The following is a 23,232-nucleotide window of genomic DNA, read 5'->3' as shown; positions in this document are numbered from 1 at the left end:
AAGAAATACGCAATGATTAAAAAAGCAGACTTGCTCAAACATCAAATATAAAAATCTGTATTTGGATCTGTTGATTTGAACTATGATTTGCCTGGTTCAAATCAAATGCAAACCAGATTTTGCAAAAATCCATGGTGGACTTTCATCTTCAACTTGCTGGATATCATTAGCTTTTTTTTTTTTTTTTGCTTTTTTTTTTTTTTTTTTGCTTTTTTTTTTTTCAGTAGTTTGTGTCAAGAGCAGATTTGATTTTACTTTAAAACAACTGTGGGTAGTGGGGCAAAATAATGACACAGGAAGACTCCAAAACTCCATGTCCTCTTACTGAAACCTGCCTGCATTTGGTGATGCTCTGCGGGGCAGGAAGGTTGCAGAGTGTGCAAAGCAGCTACTCCAAGTGCTCAGGTGTTCAGTGTACCGACATGGTGTCATCTGAATTGGTTTTAACTGACATATTCCTTTTGCACTGTGACTTGGATGACTGGATTGAGATAGCCATGGGTTTATAGAAGTCTTGCTTTATGCCTTCCTGTGTTTGCTAAAGATAAAGTAGTAGGCCCCCTCTCTGCCCCCAAACGAAAGCGGTTAGAAGGGTGTATATGAATAGATGTCATCTTTCTCCATCTGCTACTGTCTTCTGTAGCATCCTCTGTGCCCCTGGTGATTCCATACTTCCCCTCTCTTTATATTAATGTTCTCCATCATCCTCAGTAGAGGGGAGAATCTCATTCCTTGCATCTAGTTAATTTTTTAAAAACTCTTTGAGTAGAAACATATGCAATTATTCATTTTTGGCAGGCTAGTTGTTTATTTGCTTTTGTAAGTTTTTTGCACCCTTTAGATCTTATTTTACCAGATCACATTCAAGTTCTTAGTCTCTACCTTAAAACCTCAATTGCTCTCACTCTCCCCTACATACATATTCTGCCCAAACTGCCTCTCTCCGTGTTATCGCATCCTTCTGTTTTGCTTTTCATCATGTTCTTTTATATTGTGCTTTCCCCAAGCTGCCTCCTCTGCCTCCAAAAATCTTCATTTTCATCCTCTAGACTCTTGTGCCTTGTCTTGCTTGTCATTTTTTGTTTGTATCTCCAAGGCAAAAAACCTAACTGTATGTTTACTAAAAATCGGTGGTTAAAAAAAGGGACTCGTGTGTATAACGCCATTAATGAAATATTTTTCATAGTAGATTCATAAGTTGTTTTTTTTAAAAAAAAAAATTTCTAATCAATCCAGATGTTGTATAATAAGTGCATTACATCTCACGCTTCTTGGTTTCTGAGTTTAAAGTGGTTGGAGGCAAGAAGAATGGTGTGAGATTTTAAAGATTAAACATAAGCTATTTGAAGAAAAATATTTGATAGATTCTTAACAAAATTAAGAAAATCATTCAAATAACATCATTTTAACTTACCCTAGCGACCTGTAATTTCCTTCCTCTGAGATGTGGCCCCATTACATTAATCAAATTGACATTGTCATGATATATGGCACTCATTAAAAGGATGATTCTTTTATTCTAGTTGGTCTACAATTCAGTATCCATGCTATATATCTAGTGACAGTGCTGTACAGAAAATTAGAATTTTGTAGGGTTTTTTGTTTTCATGTTTGGCTGAGCCAAAAAAGCTTTTGTTAAGATTTCTCATTAATATCATATTGTGTTGTTTCAATAACTAAATGGAGCAATTTTTGAATAAGACATATAAAACTGTGCATACTACAAAATATTTAAAATATATCAAATAGTACTAGATCAAGCACCAATTTATTGTACTGTCTATTGCTTGCTTTCAGCTATTGTGCTGGAAACTGATTTGTATAAATGTTTTTCTTTCTTTCTTTCTTTCTATGGGCCAGATTCATAAACCAAAGTTGATCTTTATAGCAATTTGCTTTTACCAACTCAATAAAGCTTGATAGATCTGTCCCAGTGAGTAATTCAAGTATGTATCCAAGATGATTACTGTGGCACGTGATACCCATACCATCTTACATTCAGGCAGCCACGCTTTAAAATTTTCACAGGCCACTACCTGAATTGTTGTTGAATCAAGAAATCCAACACATTTATCACTTTCAAAGCAACAGATTTGTCCATCTGTTATTGTATTTCTGTGACTGAAAACATGACTTAATAAATATATTACGGAAAATCAGCAAAGATTAGGGCAAGTTTTAGAAGTCTTTCTGGTGAAGATTTTGTCCAAGTTTATTTTCCACTAAAAAGAAAAAAATCATAATGTTCAGATATAGAGTAATAGCTCTGTTCAGCCTCTTATGATTTATGCATGTGTTAGGAATTTAGGAATGGAACAATTTCTGCAGTGAATCAGAACTGATGCCCATCTATCCCTGTCTGACAGCAGCTGATAACAGCTGCTCTCCAGGACATTTTAGTACCTTTTTCTTCTTCGTTAAACTCCACTGTAGCAAGATAGGTGAGTATGTGGCATGGTGTCATTTAATTTGCCATTTGTACAGGTGGGGGCAAGGCAGGAAATGTTAATTAAGAACTAAATCTTGAATTCTGCTTATAGATTTAGTATTTGTGTTTTTGTAGGGGCTACTCCATGGGTGCTAGAACATACTTTTTCCCCAACTTAATATATAGATTTCTGTTAGACATTATTCATGTAAAGAAAGAATAAATATCAACCTCGTTTTTTCTGTGTGACGCTTAAAGATCTGTAGATTAGATTTTTTTGTCCTGTGTTGGTCTCTTCTGAAGATGGGAGAAGGCTATTAAATGGGACAGAGCTTGACATCTTTCGATGAAGCAACAAAGTTACTCTGGGTTTTTGAGAGTCCAATCACAAGCAGAGACTATAGTTCATTGTATACGCCAATTACACGGAGTGTTTTACCCTCAAAATTAATGGAAAACTCCAGGACTGGAATTTTACCATAAGTGTACACCATTGCTGCACACTGAAGTGTTGAAAGCGATTCTTCCAAAAGGCATTATTTTCCGTCACTCTTTGTAAGAATGATGGAGATGATCCACGTATGAATCATGTTTATTGCATAACGGTCAAGAGCCATTTGGGAACAAGGTACCGTTCTGCCAGGCTGTACGCAAACACGGAATACAAGATAAACCCTATCCTGATGAACTTACAAAGTAAATCACTAGTATAGACAGAGGGACAAAGCATGCAAGCAGTGAAGAGTGTGATAACTGCAAACACTGTTTTAGCTCTATGATTGATTGATTTAATTTTATTAAACTTGCACGTTAGTGAAGACTTGTTTTTCCTCTCTTAAATGTCCACTATAAATATGTTTAATCAAGGAGAGGGGAAGTAGAATGGGAAGACAAGTGTGCCTGACATTGATAGAAATCCTGTCTGGAGAAATTGTTCAGGCACAGTTCATCTATGTAAAAATATGATCCTTGTAAGACTGCCAAGGTCATCGAGGCCTGTGGTGATCTGATGAGTAAATGCTGGTCACGCCTGGAGGCAGCTTTAGCTTCTGAACTCAGTTCTTCAAAAAATGTAAAACAGTTTTACATAAAAGAATGTTTGTCATTAGCCTGTCAAGGCCTTTTGCTCCTTGTTTTCTTGATGCCCTTTTCAACAACCGTATGCCCCTTTATGTACCTGTCAGCTGTCCTAGAGATGTACAGATGGCAGAAGGGCTGGTACGGGTTTGCATTCTGCCGTTTGGGAGGTAGCTCAGCTGCCCCACGGGATGTGAAGATGGGCAGACATAGCGCTTTTTAATGGCAGGTCATCAGCAGTCTTTTGTACTAGTCCATAGTGGTTGGTACACCCATGCTAATGGTTACTCCCAGTAGATTACAGCAGTGTGGTCACCTTAATGAGATATGCCATCCTGATGCCTGTATGAAAACACATTGTAGCTCAAGATATTCATACATTCATGTAGAAACAGGACAAAGTCCGTAATGACAGGTTATTAGAAAGATTAATCCTTTCATTGCTGGTCTTCCACCATCCCTGCTGATTTGCCATCAACCATTAATATATGCAAATCCCCAGAATATTTGGTGTAACTTGAATGAATCTGTTTCTCTCCCAAACACACTAGGCACAGCCAAACAGTTCATGAAGAACATTTTGTTCACCACAACTTCTGGAAAACCTTACTGCATGCACTTTAGTGCAAATGTGTCTTCATTCTGTAGTACACCTTGATGTTTGAATTTGCACATGATTTAACATCCCTTCAGCATTCATATTTTCTTTGATCCCCTTGCTTATTAAAAAATGCAAATCTAAATTGTATCTTATTAATGTGCTTCTTTGTGCTAAAGCTGTGGGGGGTTAAAATCCCAGCTTTGGTAACGTATTTGGATTCTTAATGTGCAAAGTGCAAAGAGAGCTAGATTTTCTGCAGGCCATATTTTCTAATCAACTGTTATGAAAAAGATTTTTATTGTGCTTCTATTTCTTGCTCCCATGGAATTTACAGAAATAAAAAGAGTAATGACTTCATTGTTATACAAAAAATATTTTCAACCATAGATAGAGATCCCCATTAATTTGCTGCAATTTCTCAAAAATGACGATGAGGAATCTTGGATGAAAAGTCAGAAAAATATGTATTTTAAATACATGAAAGCCTTTTAGCTGGTTGATTTGAAGTAAACAGTAATGTTTTGTCATGGACCTACGGCCTGGATTTTGTAGTAGTAAACAGTGGTCACTCATTTTTCCGGTTAAATATAGTAGCTTTTAGGTACTGAGTACATCCTTTCACTTTAAAAAAAAAGGCAAATGCTGTAAAATTACTGATGCATTTAAGGCCATTAAACTGCTCCTTGTATTTCCTTTTTGCACAACTTGACCTATCCCTTTGCCCTGGTAAAAGCTTTCTCCGTATGTTTAATGGCTTTTTTTCTTAGTGCTACTGCTTGTTTTTTGAATTACTTCTTATGCATCTGCTTAACTTATTGAGAATTTGGGGGACTGTTGTGCCTTAGAATTCTGCATTGCATAAAAACATAGCAAAATGTAAAGCACCTGTGAGATTGGTTAAAAGAAAGTAGGAAAATGTTAAACTTCATTTGATATAGTGCCAAGTTACTCTTGACAACTTACTTTGCAGGACGCTTTACATACAAATTGAGCTTTTCCAGAAGCAGTCCAATCATTAATGAGTTTTACAGAAATATTTGGGTGAAGACAAACTAGAAAACTTGCTTAATTTTTTTACAGAAAGGCAAAGATGACCTTACAGTTATGCATAGGAAACAAATAAAATACAAACATTTTATGCAAGTTGTGTATTTGTTGAAGCAGCTAATTATTTTGTTGATTCACCAGTAGCTGCCATTTTAGGACATGTAGATCCACAGCAAATTTCTTATTATAATAAACTGTGCTGCTTCTACCTTTCCTTCCTGCCCTTGCTGCTTCAGAAGCCTGAGAGATCTCGCTGTGGAATCCAGTTTACATGGTCTACCATAATGTGGAGTGGATACCCTGTTATTGAGGTTATTCTAAGCTTTCGTAGACTCAGCGGGGAAGGGAACTCAGTCTAAGAGCCATTCTAACATAGTAGTAGCTCTATCCCAACACTTTAATTTACCTTGAGTAGAATTGCTGATTAGGGAACAACAAAGTGCTTAATCCAGGAACTTTTACTTACAGCAGGGCTTTCCATAGTTTTGCACTTGGGGGATCATTTAATGGCTGTGGCACTCATCTGAAGGCGAGGGGTTACATTTGATTTGATGTGGTATTCTCTGATCCCATCTCTTTTCAGCTCGCTGTGACTTGGGGGCTGAATGCTGAGCAGACTGACACTTCTTCCAGGATCCTTTCAGAAATGGAAACTGATGCCCCTGGCACTGTCCCTTCACTGCCTTAGTGTGATTTGATGGATTAGGAAATGCTGAGAGAGTGGGTTTGAGCTCCCCAGGCTCTGACTGACTGACGGCTCTGTGGGAATAGGGCTTTGGGGCACTGATTAGCTCCTCTAGTCCAGTTGTTTTCATTACTTACCTGAACAGATAGAAGAGGCCCTATTATTTGTAAGGCTCAAGAAGTCATCTAGTTTTGTTGAGGACAGATGCTATGAAAAGGTCCATTACTGATCCAACCGTAAAGTTCACATTGTAGTAGTCCTTGACTTTCTGGATCCACAGCCACGTACCGCTGGGGATCATGACTCAAGTACCATCTTTGCTGTGGGCAGTGAGTGATCATGTTGGTGCTGTCCTGCTTCCCACTGTTGAGACTCTGGATTTGCTGAGTTTCTTCAGCTGTATCGCATTCTTTATAGCAGTAGCCTTAGCCACCGTTTTCCTAGCTCAAATAGTTTGCCCATATTTTGGCCAGAAGAGAGATCAAGAGGGGTTCCAGCTTCCAGCTTGGGTAAATAGGAAGGAAGGTAAGCAGTTTCATGCATTTGAGATTCAAGAGGTCCTCCTGATGATTGGATACAAGTTTAAGAGGGTGATGGGGCAACTGGATAGGTTGTCCTAGCCTGGTGGCTTTGTGGTCTCTTTTGAATAAGGACACTTTGCTATTAGCTTGGGGCTTTGAAGCTCTGGAGATGTGAGTGCGCATTGGAAGATCCTGCTTTTGCTGTAGGTGGCTTTAATTTGAATAGAAAGGCTATCCGTTTATATGTTCTATCATAAATGAAACAACAGTGATAAAATTTTGGCCAACTTTGCTCTGTTTCAGAGTGTGATTTATCAGAATATTTCTATAATACTTATCTGGACCACTGTGCTGAGAAATAGTCACCAGAAATATGGTTGAACTTCCTAGTTGGGATGAAAGTTTGTTTTCCTTCTCCAGAGTAGCAAAAAAACAACCAGAGTGTGTCAACACCTTAGGCCTCGCTTCCTGTGTCTATTTATTCCTTGATGATCTGTGTGTATTGGAGGTGAAAAACCAGATTTCTATCTTTGAGAACAACTGTTCTCTACTGATAAAGGATCATCTAAGAATTATTCAACGTAACTTGACAAGCAATTTAGGAAGGGAGTTTTAAGATGCTTGACTTGTAACATATGGTATGTTTTCTATCACATGACTTGGCACTAAAACCAAAAATGTTAAGGATTTATATTTCCATTTTAGTTTCAAGTGAAATTGTGTCTTGAGTAGAAAGGAAGAAAAACACACAGGAAATGTTAGGGGTTTTCTTCTGAAAATTCTCCAAATGCCTGATGAAATTAATTTTAGAGTATTAATCAAGCCAAAATTGTAGCTATACCATTAGCAATGTTTTTTGAGAACTCATGAAAGACAGAGGGGATACCAGGGGTCTGGGAAAGGACTAACATAGTACCTGCCTTATTAAAAAGATAAATTTTATGTGTGTATATATATATACACACACACCCTCACCCCTCCCGTAAATAAAATAAAACTAGGAAAAAGAGTGGCCCAGGGAATTATGATCCAGTTCCCAAATCAGTGCTTGGAAGGATGATAGAATAGGATATTAAAAAAATTGATTTAAAAGCATCCAGGGGATGTAAGGTGATAAGGAGGGTCAGTGCAGATTCATTAAGAACAAATGTCAAAGCAGTCTAATATGCTTTATGACAGGGTAATTGTCAGTTGGTCTGAGTTGTAGCATGGGATGTTTAAGTTAGATATTAGGGAAAAGAAATACAAATTTAAGAATAACGAGGCACTGTATGAAATACCTTGGAGACTGTAGCATCACCTCCACTGGTAGATATAGGTGGATATTTTGCAAAGGATGTGCTCAGTTTGGCTTGTCACGGGACAATGAACAAGATAGCCACTACAGCTCCTTCCAGCCTTGAATTCCTCTGATCTTGTTAAAATTTCACAGCACAATACAGGTTTTGAATGGCTCAGTAAAATACTTGACAATTGGGCTTTCCTGAATTTATTCATTAGTGTTTGCAGCAGGAAGGCACAACACTCCTCCGTCTGCCATTTCCTATGGAAATTAAGTAATTTTTTTTTCCTCACATATTTACATACAGTGTGTGAATGTACACTGTAGTCTCGGGTAGATAACTTTCATCTGCAAGCAGCTTGTCACGTTCAGCTATATAGTTCTGTGGTGGGTGACCACATGCAAGCCAGGGTATTATTTTCAGATATCTCTTTAAATCAGCAAACCTCTGTGTCCTTATGGAGCCTGTTGGGTGACAGTGAGATGAGTGTGACTGGAAAAGCTCTGCCTACGTGGATTAGATTACAAGATCATTTACTAGTTTAATCCATTTTTAACTGGATTTAAAAAAAAAAAAAGTCCTTTGTACCATATGTTTCATTTTGTCCAGCATTTGAGCAAAAGGCCCCAAAACACAAAACTACTGTGTCACAGATTCCCACAGGTGGGAGTTTTGCTTTTACGTCCTTTACTTATGCATTCTGCCAGAGCACAAAAATATGAGCTTCATCCATTGTATGCAGCTAAAATATAAAACCAAGTTTTGCTTTAATCTTCACTGTTACAGTTGTCTCACATCTCTTGTAAAATAAGGAGTGAATGAGCCCCATTTGGCTTAAAGTAGCAGATCTGTATCCAGTTAATTTGTGGATAAATATGCGTTTCTGCTATTGATGTTTCTTGATCCACACAAAGTGGTCATATTAATACTGAAACATTATTAATCAACAGGTAGCTCTTTAAAAATACATCACTAAGACTAGCCAATTACCTTTAAGTATATATCAAAGGCGACACAGCAATTTGACTTACTCTCATGGTCCATTAGAGAGTTTCGAAAAGTTTAATTATAAATATATTTTTACCTGCAGTGAAACTTACAAAGCGAATTTAAATTTCTCTTTCTGACCTCAAAAAATTTTAAAAAAACAAACTGATTCTTTAGTTTTTCAGTACAAAATATGCTTAAATCCATTTTAGTCTCTTGAATTAAAACTAAATAAACCGTTATGTCATACTATTTTTAAGATAGTCTGCTCTGTAAGATCACAAAAGCAAGCTATGAAGACAGATTATAGCATTGAAGTGTATAGTTCTGGTTGGCTTTATAACACTAATTAACTATTGACTTTCAATGAAATTGCATTATTTCCCCCTTTACCAAAGGAAAATCTGACCAAAGCATAAAGTCAATCTGTAGATTCTCAAAAATATGCTCTTTATTCAAAGGATATAGGCTGTAGTTTTGGGAAGCACACAGTGTATTTTTTATACTTTGCTGAAAGTTTAAATAGCTGTTTGAAAGATAAAACCCGCTCTGACCTATTTGTGGAATCACTACTGATGCTTCTGCTTCAGGAGAGGAATGTGTTGGCTGAAGTAGAGTATTGCATTGTGTTTTACAGTCAGATGAGAAACTGTGTATTTTCCTTTGAGATTATTGTACCATTCTTCATAAAAATTTTCTTATTTAAGTAGACTATTTCCCCTCTGGCTCATGTCCCTTGACAATTACCCAGCATAAGCATTCTACAGAGAATAGTGCGAGGTGTAAGCTGATTGTCATTCGATGCAAGTGAAATCTTTAGGTGAACATTAGTCACTCTTTTAGACATGTTAGCTTGAAGTGGAAGCAGTCAATTACAGAGTAGAGGCTTTATGGCTACATTATTACCATCATACTATTACGTTTTCGGCAGTAGCATTCTGTTTGATCGATCCATGCCAAGGCATTGATGGATAGTTTTGTTCTTCAAATGTCAGATATGTGGGACTTCTGTACTTTATTTATTTACTGGTGCACTACTGTACTGTGGCTCTCTCTCCTTTCTGCATCATTCTAGCTTTAACAGCTTGTCGTGATTAATTTTATTTGAAGGTTTGGTGTTGATTTCAATAGTGTTTTTAATCTTTCTCATGCTTTTGAATTGCAGAGGAAACTATAGTATTGTGTTGGATGTATATTTAATCAGACGTGAAAGTTTCAGAGTTGTATGAGGGCCTTGCAGAGCAGCAGCAGTTCTTGCTGATTGAGAAACGCATGTGTAGTGAATGCTGAGATTCTGTTCTCAGTGCTTCTGTCTGTTGTCCTTGTTTGGGGGGCTTGGGCTCTTTATTATTTTATGTCTTTTTTGTACATCACAATAATTTTAGAACATCACTAGCTTCAAGATGCAGGTTTAGATTAGGTCACAGACTTTGATCTGAGTACTATTTTTTAACTAAATATATGCATTTGTAAGTATATTTAAAAGTAAAAATACTGCTATTGATACTAATCAATAGGTATATAAGCAAACTCTTTTTTGGTTTTGATGGGGATGAAGAAGTATGTAAATAGGAGCAAATATACATAGGCTGCTGTTAATCTCCTATGTCCAACAGGACTGAGAAGAAACTCCTCATCGGCCTGTTTGTGAGGGACACGGGTTCTAAGTACTTCAACTTTCTGTCAGGATTTTCCTAACAGTGTTACAGAATCCATTCTTCAAGAAAAAGAAGTAGAGAAAAATGGGAAACTGAGACTCTCCAATGTTTTCTGCTCAGTTCTGTATACCTCAAGGTTTACTGGCAGAAATTAGCAATACAAACACTCCGCACCCATCCTACATCCATGGCTTTGGTGACGTAGAAAGTCAGAACAATGTCATAAATTCGAGCTGCGTTTATGCAAGGAGGTTCAGGGAGCTCTAGTCTGCATGTTACCGCATCCCATAGTGATCAGTGTTTTGTGCCAGAGAATGACTCTACCACCGTACAGCTATGGTGCACTGTACAGTTGCTGTCTGTGCAACACTGTACTGGCTGCACCTGTAATGAAGGGAAAGTGATTAATATTGTTAATAGTTGTGAATTACTATTTCAAAACCATCCATTTAGGTCAATACTGCACTAGTGTCCCAACAGAATATGAGTTGGGATGTCAGTCTCATGATTTGCATTCCTGGCAGCAGTAACGCTTTTTACCTGATCAGGAGTGTTTATGCTAGGAAAAACAAACAAAAAAAACCCAAACAAACAAAACACAAACAAAAAGCCTTGATTTTGGTAAATGTTGTAGTTTTGATTACAGGAGTGCTAGACACTCTTAGTTTACCTCTCACCCATGTCCCTCCAGTGCCTCTTGGACAGTGTTACTGGTGCTGGGTAGCTATTATATAATTTGCCACTCCAGAACTGGCTGCATTTCAGTAGTGCGTGTGTATATGAAGTGGCTCTGAATAAAACAGACTCTTTAAATGTAAATAATGTAGTCATTTTACTTAGTGAGGATCATTCCTCACTAATTAGGAGGACATTCATTTTACTTTAGTGTTGAAACAACAATTAATTTTAGTGTAACACTAGTTGTTTCTCTCAGTTTTTTCATTTTACTCCTACATAAGTGTGCATTCACATATTTGTAAACACGTACACTAAAGAAAAGCCAATGCATGCCATAGGTATTTTACATTTTAAAATGGAGCCAAGAAGAGTGCAAGCTGGTGCCCAGTTTGTCATAGCACTTAATGAAATGCTTAAGTTGATTTAAATGAATTAGGGCATAAAACCTGGATCCAGAGTTTATTGAAGCAAATGGAAGTCAAAAGACTGTTGTCAGTGGGCTTCAGATCAGACTCTAACAATCAGCTGAGACATGCAGGCAGAAATGCAAAGAGAGGCACAAGTGCTGTGTAGTTAACAGTGAAGTCAAAATAATTTGATATCCTGCTTGCCTTTTTTCAGGAAAACCTACATTTTTACATGTGGAAAACAGGAGAAATTGGGTGTTTATAAGAGATGAGTAAAGGTAAACCAGACTAGTTTGGGGAAGAGGAATTAGCAAAGAACAGGACAAAGACCAGAACAGAAATAAGCTTTCTGTCTATTGCTACATGTCGTATGTGGCATAAGTGGAAGTGAAAGGGGATTTACAGTAGCCAGTGGTCTAATTATTATTATGGTGTAACTTATTAAATAACGTAATTATCTCAAGTTAATAAACAGCCAGTTGCATGTAGGTGACATATATGAAACACAACTGTCTTACCTTCATTTTGTACTGCTTTATATTCTGCGCACACAGTAGGATAGTGACCATTGTAATAATTATTAAATGTCTAAGTCAGTATCATTTAAGTTACTTATTTCCCTTGTCCCATTATGTGCACCTGCCTCAGTGCATGCATCTCTGTTGGTTTTTGAAGCCTCAGCAATGAGTCTTTAGATGAAGGGAACAGGAACACAGGCTGCAGCTCACCTGAGCCTCCTGAAGCAGATCCACAGCAAAGCCATGAGCAGAACAAGAGTTACCAGTGCTGCCCTTTTCACATTATGGTGCATTTATTTGTATTCAATGGGATTGCATTGGGACCAACTGATGGAGAAAAGAAGAGCAGCTGGTGGCAGATTAATGGAATGAGTCTCTTATTGTTTGTTAGATAGGCCAGATAACTGCCCCAAATGGTTTTCACTACCAGCCGGGAAAGGGGGGGTGTTTCGGTGTCTCCACAGCTGCTGTGCCTTTTGCCATTCTCTGACTCTATTGCTCTCTCTGCTGCCATGATGGCAACCGTCACCCCACCGCTACTGCTGCTGTCACTAATTGAGCATCTGCCCTGATTCTGTTGCTGCTGCTTTCACTGTGATTTTAGTCTCTTTTTTATTTGTGCTAATGTACTTTTGTCATGACCACAGAGACATCTGTGGCTACCTGATAGGAGTTGCAGGAGAGCTTTAGAGAAGCTTTAGAGAAGGTAGAGCTTTCCTCTCCTTCTGCTGGAGAGAGTCTCTCTCCCCACTCTCTGCTTTCAGATGTTTCCTGATTTATCTCATCAGCTGCTGTTGTCAGGCTCAATTCACAATCATTTCTCCAGCCCTCTGTCCTCTCTTGATTTTCCTTCCAAAAGAGTAATACCACAGAATAAGCAGGATAATTTTTCTACTGAGGTTTTATATACTTTGACTCTTTTTTTCAGGTTATAGCCATCAGGAGCAAGCTGCTGTCATAGATAAGCAAACATATACTCATGCAGTAGACAGTCAATGCGTGTAAACCATCCCTACCTACACTGGTATTGCTTGAGGCTGGAGTAAGCTATGCTTCAGCAGCTGTTGAATTAACAGGTTTTGTCTGTCTGTAGCGATCTCCTGAGTACAACTCCTGCTCTTGGTCAATGGATTTTTTTGTGATCTCCATTTTTTTTTTTCAAATCCGAGAATAAAATAGTGTAAGTTTAGATATCTACAAAACATGACTTATGTTACAAAGAATTAGTAGATGGTGTAGGACTAGCTTAAGAATAGAGTGATGGAAGAAAGACTTTTCAAGAAGTTAAAAAGCCATTGCTAAATGGAAGAGAGTAGTTAGGAAGGAAATAGGGGAATTAGGTTGCAGGAAGTGATAGATTAGATACCAGGAAAAAAAATTAGTAGAATGTATAGGGAATACTGGGTAGCTATTTGGAGAGGCTGTGAAGTTACCGAAAAACACCTTAGGGCATAGATTAGGCAGATAATTAAGGTGGGAAGAGACCTTTGGAGGGCATTGAGATCCCACTCAAAGCAGCGCCAGTTTCCACGCTGTATCTTCAGCAAGGACACAGACATTGGGATTGAGCGCACCCTCAGCAAGTTTGCAGATGGCACCAAGCTGAGTGGTGCAGTTGACACGTCTGAGGGACAGGGTGCCATCCACAGGGACCTGGACAAGGACCTTCTCAAGTGAGAAGTGGGCCCATGTGAATGTCATGAGGTTCAACAAGTCCTGCACCAGGGTTAGGGCAACCCCCAGTAGCAGTACAAACTGGGGGATGAAGGGATTGAGAACAGCCCTGCCAAGAAGGACTTGGGGGTGCTGGTGGATGAAAGACTGGACATGAGCCAGCAATGTGCGCTTGTAGCCCACACGTCCAACCATATTTTGGGCTGCATCAAAAGGAGCGTGGCCAGCAGGTCGAGGGAAGTGATTCTGCCCTTCTGCTCTGGTGAGACCCCACCTGGAGGGCTGCATCCAGCTCTGGAGCCCTCACATTCCCACCTTTGAGCTTTTTCCCTTTAGTTGACCTATTACTCTTTCTTTTGATGTTGAGAAAAAGTGTGATTCTCTGTATGCAAAAAGCACCACTTTATTTTTTTTTTTTTTTAATATATCCTAAGACTTCATTATGTGTTCACTTCCCACATTTTAACAGCTTTATTGTTTAATGATTTGAAAAAAAGTAAACCAGAAAAATACAACTTTATTGACAAACCAATTCTTGGCATGTAGTTGAAACACTAAAATAGCATTGGAAAATTTCAAAATATTAAACATCAAAACAGACCTTATGTTTACATTTCATCACTTACATCATGGCTAAGATTAAAGTAGGAGCAGGTGCAAAAAGTAATAGTAGTGAGATTAATTTTTCGCCTAGACAAAAATATATAGATTGTTGAAGTGCTGTAAAAATCCTTGTTACGAATTCAAAGTTCAGTTAAGAGTTCTAAAATTTTATTGAAAAATGTTTGAATTTTTTTCCTGAGCCTTTGTGACAGTTCATTTATTTTAAGTGTCTTTCCTCCTTCCATTAGACTTATCGTCAGTATCACACTGAGCTCAGATATCTTAAAATCCGCCTTAAGTTAGACAAAAAAATCTGGATTATTTCTCATGCTTATTAATAAATATATAAGCAGTTACCTTGTGAAATGAGACATGAAGCCAAATAGTACATATACACCTGTGTGTACAAATGTGTCTGTATGCATATATATATTTTTGAGAAAGATCTAGGCCATTTTAAAATAAGACTATACTCTGCTGTCAGTGTATATAATTGTAGAACACCTCTGATTTTGGTGCACCAATGTGAAGTAAGCAAAATCTCACATTGAATTTAGTTTCAACAACAGGAAGCTAGTGTGGTTAGAAAAAAAATACTATATTCAGAGCCAGAAACCTGTCCTCATTTCAAATCTGTGGTTATTTCAGGTTTCGATGTCATGGCTAAGAGCATATCTGGCCCCTTCTTTTCTGTAACTGGCATGACTTCAGGAATAAAGCAGTTGTTAGCGAGCAGAGAAGGGACTTTGGAATTTCCTGCACTCCTGCTGTGCAGATTCAAATGCTAAGTTTAAATAATGGATGAAGCTAAGATTATTATAATTGATCATTGTATGATTTATATGGAGTAATTATAACTAGGTTGAGAAAGAATTTTCAAAAGCTAGTTTCCTGGTACCCGGAGCCATTAAATAACAGTGTGCTGCCAAAACAAAAATTAGGTGGGAACGTAGCCACCGAGTTCAGAATGTCTGTCCTCCACCTGATTTATAACTACCCTTATGATGACAGTATCAGCGGTATTTTCTTATTAGGAACAGTCAGAGCTGTTTGAATTGTTTTTCTTATCTTTCTAAGAGACCTCTGCGTTGTTTTAAGCTTAGTCAAGCATAATAACTGGAAAACTGCAAAAATCTAATGTATAACAAAACTAAAAGGTGCAAGAGGTTGAAAAGGTTAATTAAAAGTGTAATGATCGCATTTACTGAGACAGTCCAATTAATCACTTTATTCCAGTGGTCATGTGATACAGAAACCATTGCTACAGATAAGTGATTCCTCGTGCCGGCATACATGGTCTGTGTTCACTAAAATGCCTATTTTTCTACAAATGGAAATGTAAATTTTTGATTTTAAGCTGCTTTTATTTATTTGAAAATAGTTTAAAATGGTAGCTAATGTCTAACCCTGTATCCTCACAGAATAAATCCTCTAGCTGTACTCCCTCTGAGCAGTATGGGAGCATTGCCCCCTTGATACTTGTCTTACAGCCTCACGGGAGGTTTGCTTACAGCTTAATGGGGTTGTAGGTATAGAAGAAATAAAGCACTGGAAATACATCATTATGTAATGTGATCTCTCTGAAACAGTCTATATGACCAACAAAGTGAATTCTCAAGTGTCAACAAGCACATCTAAATGTAATTTTACCACGTCAACTCGAAAAAGGAAAAAAAGAACCTTGAAGGATCAATTACGAGGGTCATAACCTTGTATTATCTGATTTGCTATAATATTCACACAAGCTTTATTGGAATGGAATATAAATTTGAAAAATAGTGAGATTAGAAAGGATTGCAGTGCTAGAGCAAAGAGCTGGAAGCTTTATCCTGGTTTATTTTGCTGGGGCAGCACTTTAGAGGGAGCCCATTATAAGCAGGAGAACAGTAGTTATGTTAACACGGTAATTAATCAAGTCTGAGGAAAGGAGGAAACAAGTTGTGAATTCAATTCTGCAGTAATAAAAAGAAATGCTGAAAGTTGCCCTGTAAATTGGCATGACTTTGGTAAACAGTCTCTCACTGTGTCTTGAGAACTTGCATGCAGTAAATCACTTCTCATGGCAACCGTGTAGGTTTGAATATTTTCACAGGTTTATTCCGTACTTCTGTGTGTGCTAGTTCTTTCTCAATTCTGTTGACTTAGTATTTAGCTAATAATAAAATACCGAACTGTGTAACATGAGAGCATAGGCAGCAACACATTTCCACTTTGAATATTTTAAGGGGAAATTAATTAGAAGAACTCAGCTGAAACCGTGGCAATAGCCTTCCACATCACAAAAACAGCCTCTGACTCAGTACAGAGCATGAATTGTACAGAGAATGACTAAGATCTCTCCTTCAGAAAAAAAAATATATTCTGTATATGGTCCCAGTCATGCGTAATCCATCCCTAACGCTAGTGCAGTGCAGATACGTTAAAATGACCTTTACACCCTAAAACTCTTTAGGGTAGAACTGAAGTCATTGGTGCAGTAATGTGAGAAACAGTGACTGGATCAGTTTGCAATAATTGGAAGTTTCTTTGTTTAGCATTCTCTGATTTTATTCATATATTTCTGCCTCCTATGTGAGATACCTTGGACAGCAGAAGTAAAAGTAGAATTAAAGAGTCAAATTCTTGAATTCAGATTACTGAAAATTCAAAATAACTTTAGTGAGTAAAATTGATTTAACTACGCTGGCGTGAATATAATGCAAAACTGCTGTCCTCAGTGCCATGTGGAAAATTAGGGACCCTGGCATAACCTTTCATTAGATTTGTAGCAGAAATGAAAGGTGATAGATCAGGATATTTGTGTAAGTGAAGACAGAAGGAATTTCAGCAGCAGACCACAATGTTGTTAACACCGAGGAGCAGGGTTTCCTTTTCCTCCCTGCTTTCATGGAACGGAAATGTTAACCAGTTCACTGTAGGGTTATAAGACTTTCCTCTCACATAACCTGTAAGTCGAGCAGATGTCTCTGAGCCAACCCACAGGGCTCAGCCACCTCTGAGTTTTATACTCAGCCTTTCCCCATTCCTCCCCAGAAAAGACTGAAAATATAAAAGGAAATCTTAAGACATAATTTCTCCCCATTTTCATCAATGTGAATCCAGCACAGGCGTCTTCCCTTGCAATTTTTATCTACAGTGTCTATGAAATGTACTCAGAAATGGTCAACTAAAGGTAGCAGGACCTAACTCTAAATGAAGAAAAGAGTTACGCCAAGTATTAGAGCCCAGATCCAGTGGTGAACCTGGGTAATGCAAAATGCAGCATGTAGGTCATGTGGCCCTCTTAGTAGAATTAAACTTCCAGGAACAGACCAAGAAATAGATTTATCCACCTAGAAGTCAGGAGCCTGCTTCCAGGTGACATCCTAAATCCTTAAAAAGATGCTCAGAATCCTTACAAAATACACAGAGGATACTGTATTAAACAAACAATCAAACCCCAACAAAAAACCTTGCACAATAAATGTCAAGACGAACAAAATGAAATACAGAAACTGAGATTTCTTGAAAGACTTTGGACCTGAAGAGCCAAATTCACAGCCCCAGGCAGGGGCATCTGTCCACACAGCAATCCGTATATGTTCCTGGGAGCAGACAGACACACTTCTTTTAATGCGCACCTAGAAGAAGATGTCATGGTGCTTTAGTCATTAAGTTAGTGATCAGAATAGAAGTGGGATGCCTCCACTCTCTGCTGTTTGCTAGGGCTTTTCACAAAGCCTGGGTTAGGCAGTAGCTTGGTCTGGAAGGAAGGGGAGGAGCTGTGGTATAGAAAGGGTTATGTTTTTCTTTAAAAGGGATTAGAAAACACAAGGGGGATCACGCCTCTGCAGGTTTAGAATTAAGGGAGTCATCTTCAGGAAGGGAATCCTGGTTTCCAGTCATTGCTCTTGTAAGAAAAATAACTCCCATCCCTGGGTGCCAGCCAGAACCCTGCAATCTACCTCCCAGGGAGAGCTCTCATCCTTGGGCTGAAGAATCATGCTCTCTCTTGTGTTTTGCAATATGCACCATTTCCTGTGCATGTTCTTGAGAGCACTCTACAGTGAGATGGTTGGAGAACGATTCTGGGAAATGAGAGCAGTGGTTCTGAGTCTCCGGGTTAAAGGAGGCATTGAACCAAAGCCTTCTAGATCCTGACTGATGATTCACCAGTGGAGCCTCATAAGAACAAAGGCCAGGGTGTTTCACAACAGACTTTAAGCATAGCAGTTGTGAAAAGCATGGTAGCTGAGTGATGCACACTTCCAAATTATGTCAGTTGGTTCACAATAAGCAATGTAAATGTTCTTTATCTCTATAGGGCTCGGACAGGACACAGTCTTTACCTCCTCAAGCAGATTTGTAGGTGTATTCAGAAAAGAATTCTAGGGACCTTTGGAATTTGTGTTATCAGAGACTTACAAGATTGACCAGGAATGTAAAATGTTCCAGCTTTTATCTCAAGAACCTAAAGTCTTAGTTTAGGCAGTTTTGTTTGTTTAGGTCCTTTTGTTGCTGTAGCTCTGGCTGTGCCCTTCTGCACACAGGAGTCAGTCCCAACATCCTTGTCACCTGGTGTACCTACTGCTGCCATCAGTTGTAATTTTAGCATGCATCTTGTCATACTTGCTGGTACTCTGAAAACCCTGGATATAGTTGATAATGTAATAGCTTTAATTTTAAAAGGAAAGCACCTGCCTATTACAATTATGGAAAAGATTTGAAGTATATCTGACTCTTCTCTAAATGCTGAGTAGAAGACAACTAGAACCTTAGAATAACATGTACATGTATCAGTCTCATGACTTATTTTTTCTCTGCCATTTGGGATTAGAAATAATTTGTCCAGGAAAATGGTAGTTTTTTTGAATCCATTAAGATGCAGATGACAATATTTCCTATGTCTGCGTTATTTTTTAATCTGCTCTTCTTACAAAGCAGAAGTACTTTGATGAACCCCATAACAGCACTTTTATTATAGTGGGATCACGGTTCTCCTCCTTATTCTGGTCGGTTTTTGGTTCCTGTCTGCCATATTCTACCCCTGTGTTGGAGTAGGTCCATACCCATGTGGTCACCTCTATCACTTTGTAATTTTGCCTTTCATCACATTAACATTTACCACTCTCTTTATAGCATTCCCTTCACTAAAACCCCTAGAAAAACTACTAATGCTAATTACTTGCAAATAGTAATTGTGATTTTAATGGCAACCTCAGTAAATTGCTTTTTATGTGCTGCAAGAAAATTGAACACTAAGTGTCCATTTTGCTGTTTAATAAGAATCTTATAGAACAAGTAATAGTTCTCTTGCTCCTTCCATCTAGTGGGAGCACGAATAAGAAGATCCCAATATCCACTGAGAATCCCTTTTTGTGCACTGTGGGGTTAACAGCCAAAGGCTTGGTTGGTGCAGAAATGAAATAGAAATGGAAATGCAGGGAAGATGAAAGATTAAGGTGAAGAGACTGCGAAAGAGGGTGAAGCATACGGAAGATCACACAGGGCAGAGGAAACCCTATTAAAACTTTAGAAACATCCCTGGATAGAAGACTAGAGTGTTTGACTGGTTTCTTTCTTCTGTCATATGGAGCTTGAGTCCTTAACCGTTGCAGTTATGACAGAACTGGGCCAGGGTCGTGCAGGTTCAGGAGATAAATGTCCAAGTGGTAACACCTGATATTATAATACAAGGCCTGTTGTTTGATCAGTAAAATTTATCAGAAAAAACATCTCGTTTTGTATGAACATGTTACACATGCAGGAGAAGAGCTGTTAACTGGTGATCCACGTAGAGATAAGTTAGTGTCAGTGAGCTAATTATTGCCGTCCCAGAGTTTTTGTGCATAGTGTACAGCAAACTTCCTGGCAGGAGGACGTTTTTAGGTATCCTAACCCTATGGAAGTTGGGAGCTGCTGCTGCAGTTGCTGGTGACTTCTGATGGGACATCCTGGTGTTTGCGGATCTGCTCTGCTGTGGACAGTGCCTTGGACATGAAGCATCACTTAACACCTGCCTGGAAGTACCTTCCCTTGGAGTCCGCAGTGATTTGGCAGGAGCGGAAAGCTGCGTGGTTTGGCTGAGATTGCCAGAGTGGGTCCAAGGCAAAGTGGGCTTGGGAGAGAGGAAGCGCTGGGTGGGGAAATGGTGGTGGGAAGGAATCATTACTTCTCCCAGGGTGCTGCTCTGATCGCCCCCCGATCCGTATCCAAGCGCCTCAAGAGAGAAGGGAGCTGAAGAAGGATCTCCTTACGCAGACCTTTCTCAAAGGATGCTGGCAGGAAAAGTAGCTCTGGGTTAGATCTATTTGCTCTTAACGTAGTCAGTACCTAGTTAGAGCCAAACTCCTGCCTGTCTTAATAATTCAAACTTTGCAGAACAGAAGCAGGGTGAATTGTTGACCTTATGTATTACAGCTGCGTAAGTAATCCTCAGAAACATTCTCAGTATTGTTGACTGTTTGTAGTTACCACAGGACTTAGGAATAATGATGTTGTACTTTTGCAATAAAAATAAAGCATGAAGTGTGTTCTGGATTGTAAATTTTGCATTAAAACATGATTTAAAAGCTTGGGAGAAGCTGGCATTAATGAGAAGAGTTGGTTCAGACAGCCTTGTTTAATTCAAATTCAGTTGATGCATATCTTTTATGTGCTGTATTTTAGGCTTGGTTTTAAAAGGTAGAAATAATTTGTGTAATGTAGTGATAAATATGCCAGGAGCAATAGCTGGAGACATATGTATCAAAATAGAAAAGGCAAGTGGCAGGTTACAGCCAGGGGTAGTTCTGGAAAGAAAAATAAACACTAAAAGACCTGGTCCATGGTCAGAGTTGACATGTAGAAGAATCTGAATCTTGGGTAGGTACAAATTATATGAATGAGCATAACTACTGTTTATGAACAATTTGCACCTAATTCAACTTTCATCCAAGATAATTTTCACTGCCGCTTGCGTGGTCAGTGAGTTGGCTTATGCTCTATTTTTAAAAAGATTGATTAACCTGTCCCTTTTGATTTTTAAGATGTTCATATTTACAGTGCTTTTTAGTTCTGTATCAACATTTACTACATTTTGGACCCTTAATGGAACATGTGGGTATGATTATCAGCAAAGAGGTGCTTTATTACATCTTGGATTTTCTTTTAAACAATGTTTTATAATACATCGTACAGTAAGCTGGTGTCTGTTTGTATTAAAATGCCCTATTCAGAGCTCTTCCACAGAATCTTGTTTTAAAGAGTGGAATTCAGCAGTTGACTCCCAGGCACAAATAACCATGTAATTACTCTGCAATCACATAGTAATTAGCATGTACTATTCATATATTGCATAATTATATGCCCTGCAGATTACATAGTAATTATATTTGTGTTAAACATATAATTCTATATACTGTATAGTTAAGATTATCATTGTATATTAATGTAGTACAACATTTTATATAAAAATGTTACCATTTAATGAGAGGGTTGTATTTTGGATATCTCATCTCTTCTGCATCTGGTGTTGCTTAAACTGTGGTAGGCTGCTATTATAAGAAATGCTTAGCTCTGTTAATTTATAGTCAAATGTTGCATGTTTCTAATTTTGTAATATGTGAAGAAGCAAAAGTTGCAGATTTTTGTGCAAGAAACTGGGATTGGGAAGGACTTGGGAGTGTGAATGTTAAATGTACAAAGGTTAAATGTATGAACCCACTGAACATAGTTCCAGTGTATCACTAGAGGGGAAAACAAATCTAATGCTACTTATGCATTGCATTATTTCTGGGTAGGTAAGATAGGTGGGATAGTAGCAGGTGATGTGTTTGGGCACCAAGGCCCATCTTGGGCACAGGCAGTTCAGGCAGTTGTGGTACCTCAGTCCAGCACATCAGCCAAGCTACAGCGTCATTTCCTGCCATGGAGAAAGATAAAATGTTGATGTCCTGATCTGGGAATAGGAGGCAAAGTGGTAGGAGAATGGAAAAGAGTGGCGCTGAATTTTAGAAGGGCCTTGGACTGAGTTTTTGGGAAAAAGTGGAAGATCTAGGAAAAAAAAAATAAATATATATATAAATATATATATATATATATATTTTAAAGAGGAGCTTAGAGCTTTAGATCATTTGAGATGTTTTCTCTTTGGCCAGCCCCCCTCAGAGGTCGCTGCACACTTTTAGATATTTGCAAAATTTTTTGTTAAGCTTGCAAAGTCTGTAACAACGGGGAGTTAATGTATTTTCTTGAATCTGTGGTGTTGGCAGTCCTAATATCCAAAGCAGCATTACGATTATTCTTAATTGAATTTTGCTTTCTAATGCCAGTTGCCTTAATTTTTAAGCAAAGCATCTGTTGGGTTTTAATGTCCGGATAATATATTGCAAAATTGAATGTATAGTTATAGTCTTAACTTTTATCCGAGTTTATTTTTTTCTATAATTCCTTGTAGTGTGTGTGTGGAAGAGAGACATATTCCTTGTTTTAAAATGTTTCTTTCACAGTCACTTGTTAATTCTACATCAGCTTCTTCAATGCTTGTAAACTTCGTAAAACTTCCAGGGTTCAGGTGGCATCTATAGATCTTATAGAAGTGTCTTTAACTAAGCATGGAGTTTACAGGTGGCCTTAGCTCACAGTCATGGGGCTGCATCTGCTTTTCTTTCTGTCTGGGTGGGCTCTTTTTATACCTCAAAAACTGTAGTAACAAGCATGTGGCTTTTATATTCTGCAGAGTTCACAAATTACCTTTAAATGTTGTTACCTGCTGTAGACACTGGAGTGTCATTTATACTATTGAAGGAAAAAAAACCAACAAAAACAAAGACATCAGAGCTTTACAAAACCAGAGTTAGGAGCCCATGTTCTCACTGTGTTCTTGTGCAGTCGGCCAAATGTATGGCTTCCCATTTACCAGTGATTTTTAATAGCTTTTTAGTGAGGCCAAGTCTCACCCAATGTTCATCCTGCATGTCTGCTACAAAGAAGGTCAAATACAGCCTGCCTGGTGTAATCATCGTTTATTTGCCAGCATGTTTGTGCTCTTGTTCACTTGTTAAACCATTAGTCTAAGAAACAGAAGGACTGGTCACAGTTTCTGG

At 38.3% G+C, this 23,232-nt stretch overlaps 1 protein-coding gene across 1 annotated transcript in view; it reads left to right on the top strand.

Moving 5' to 3' along the window:
• Positions 1 to 23,232, top strand: part of GFRA1 (GDNF family receptor alpha 1) — a gene marked incomplete at its 5' end in the record, with an annotated part of 143,383 nt that overhangs the window by 64,793 nt on the left and 55,358 nt on the right. The window lies entirely within an intron of this gene.

Source organism: Streptopelia decaocto (assembly GCF_964273445.1).
Source record: "Streptopelia decaocto genome assembly, chromosome: 5".
In the NCBI taxonomy this organism is placed as follows: Eukaryota; Metazoa; Chordata; class Aves; order Columbiformes; family Columbidae; genus Streptopelia; species Streptopelia decaocto.
This window is presented reverse-complemented; position numbering and strand designations above follow the sequence as displayed.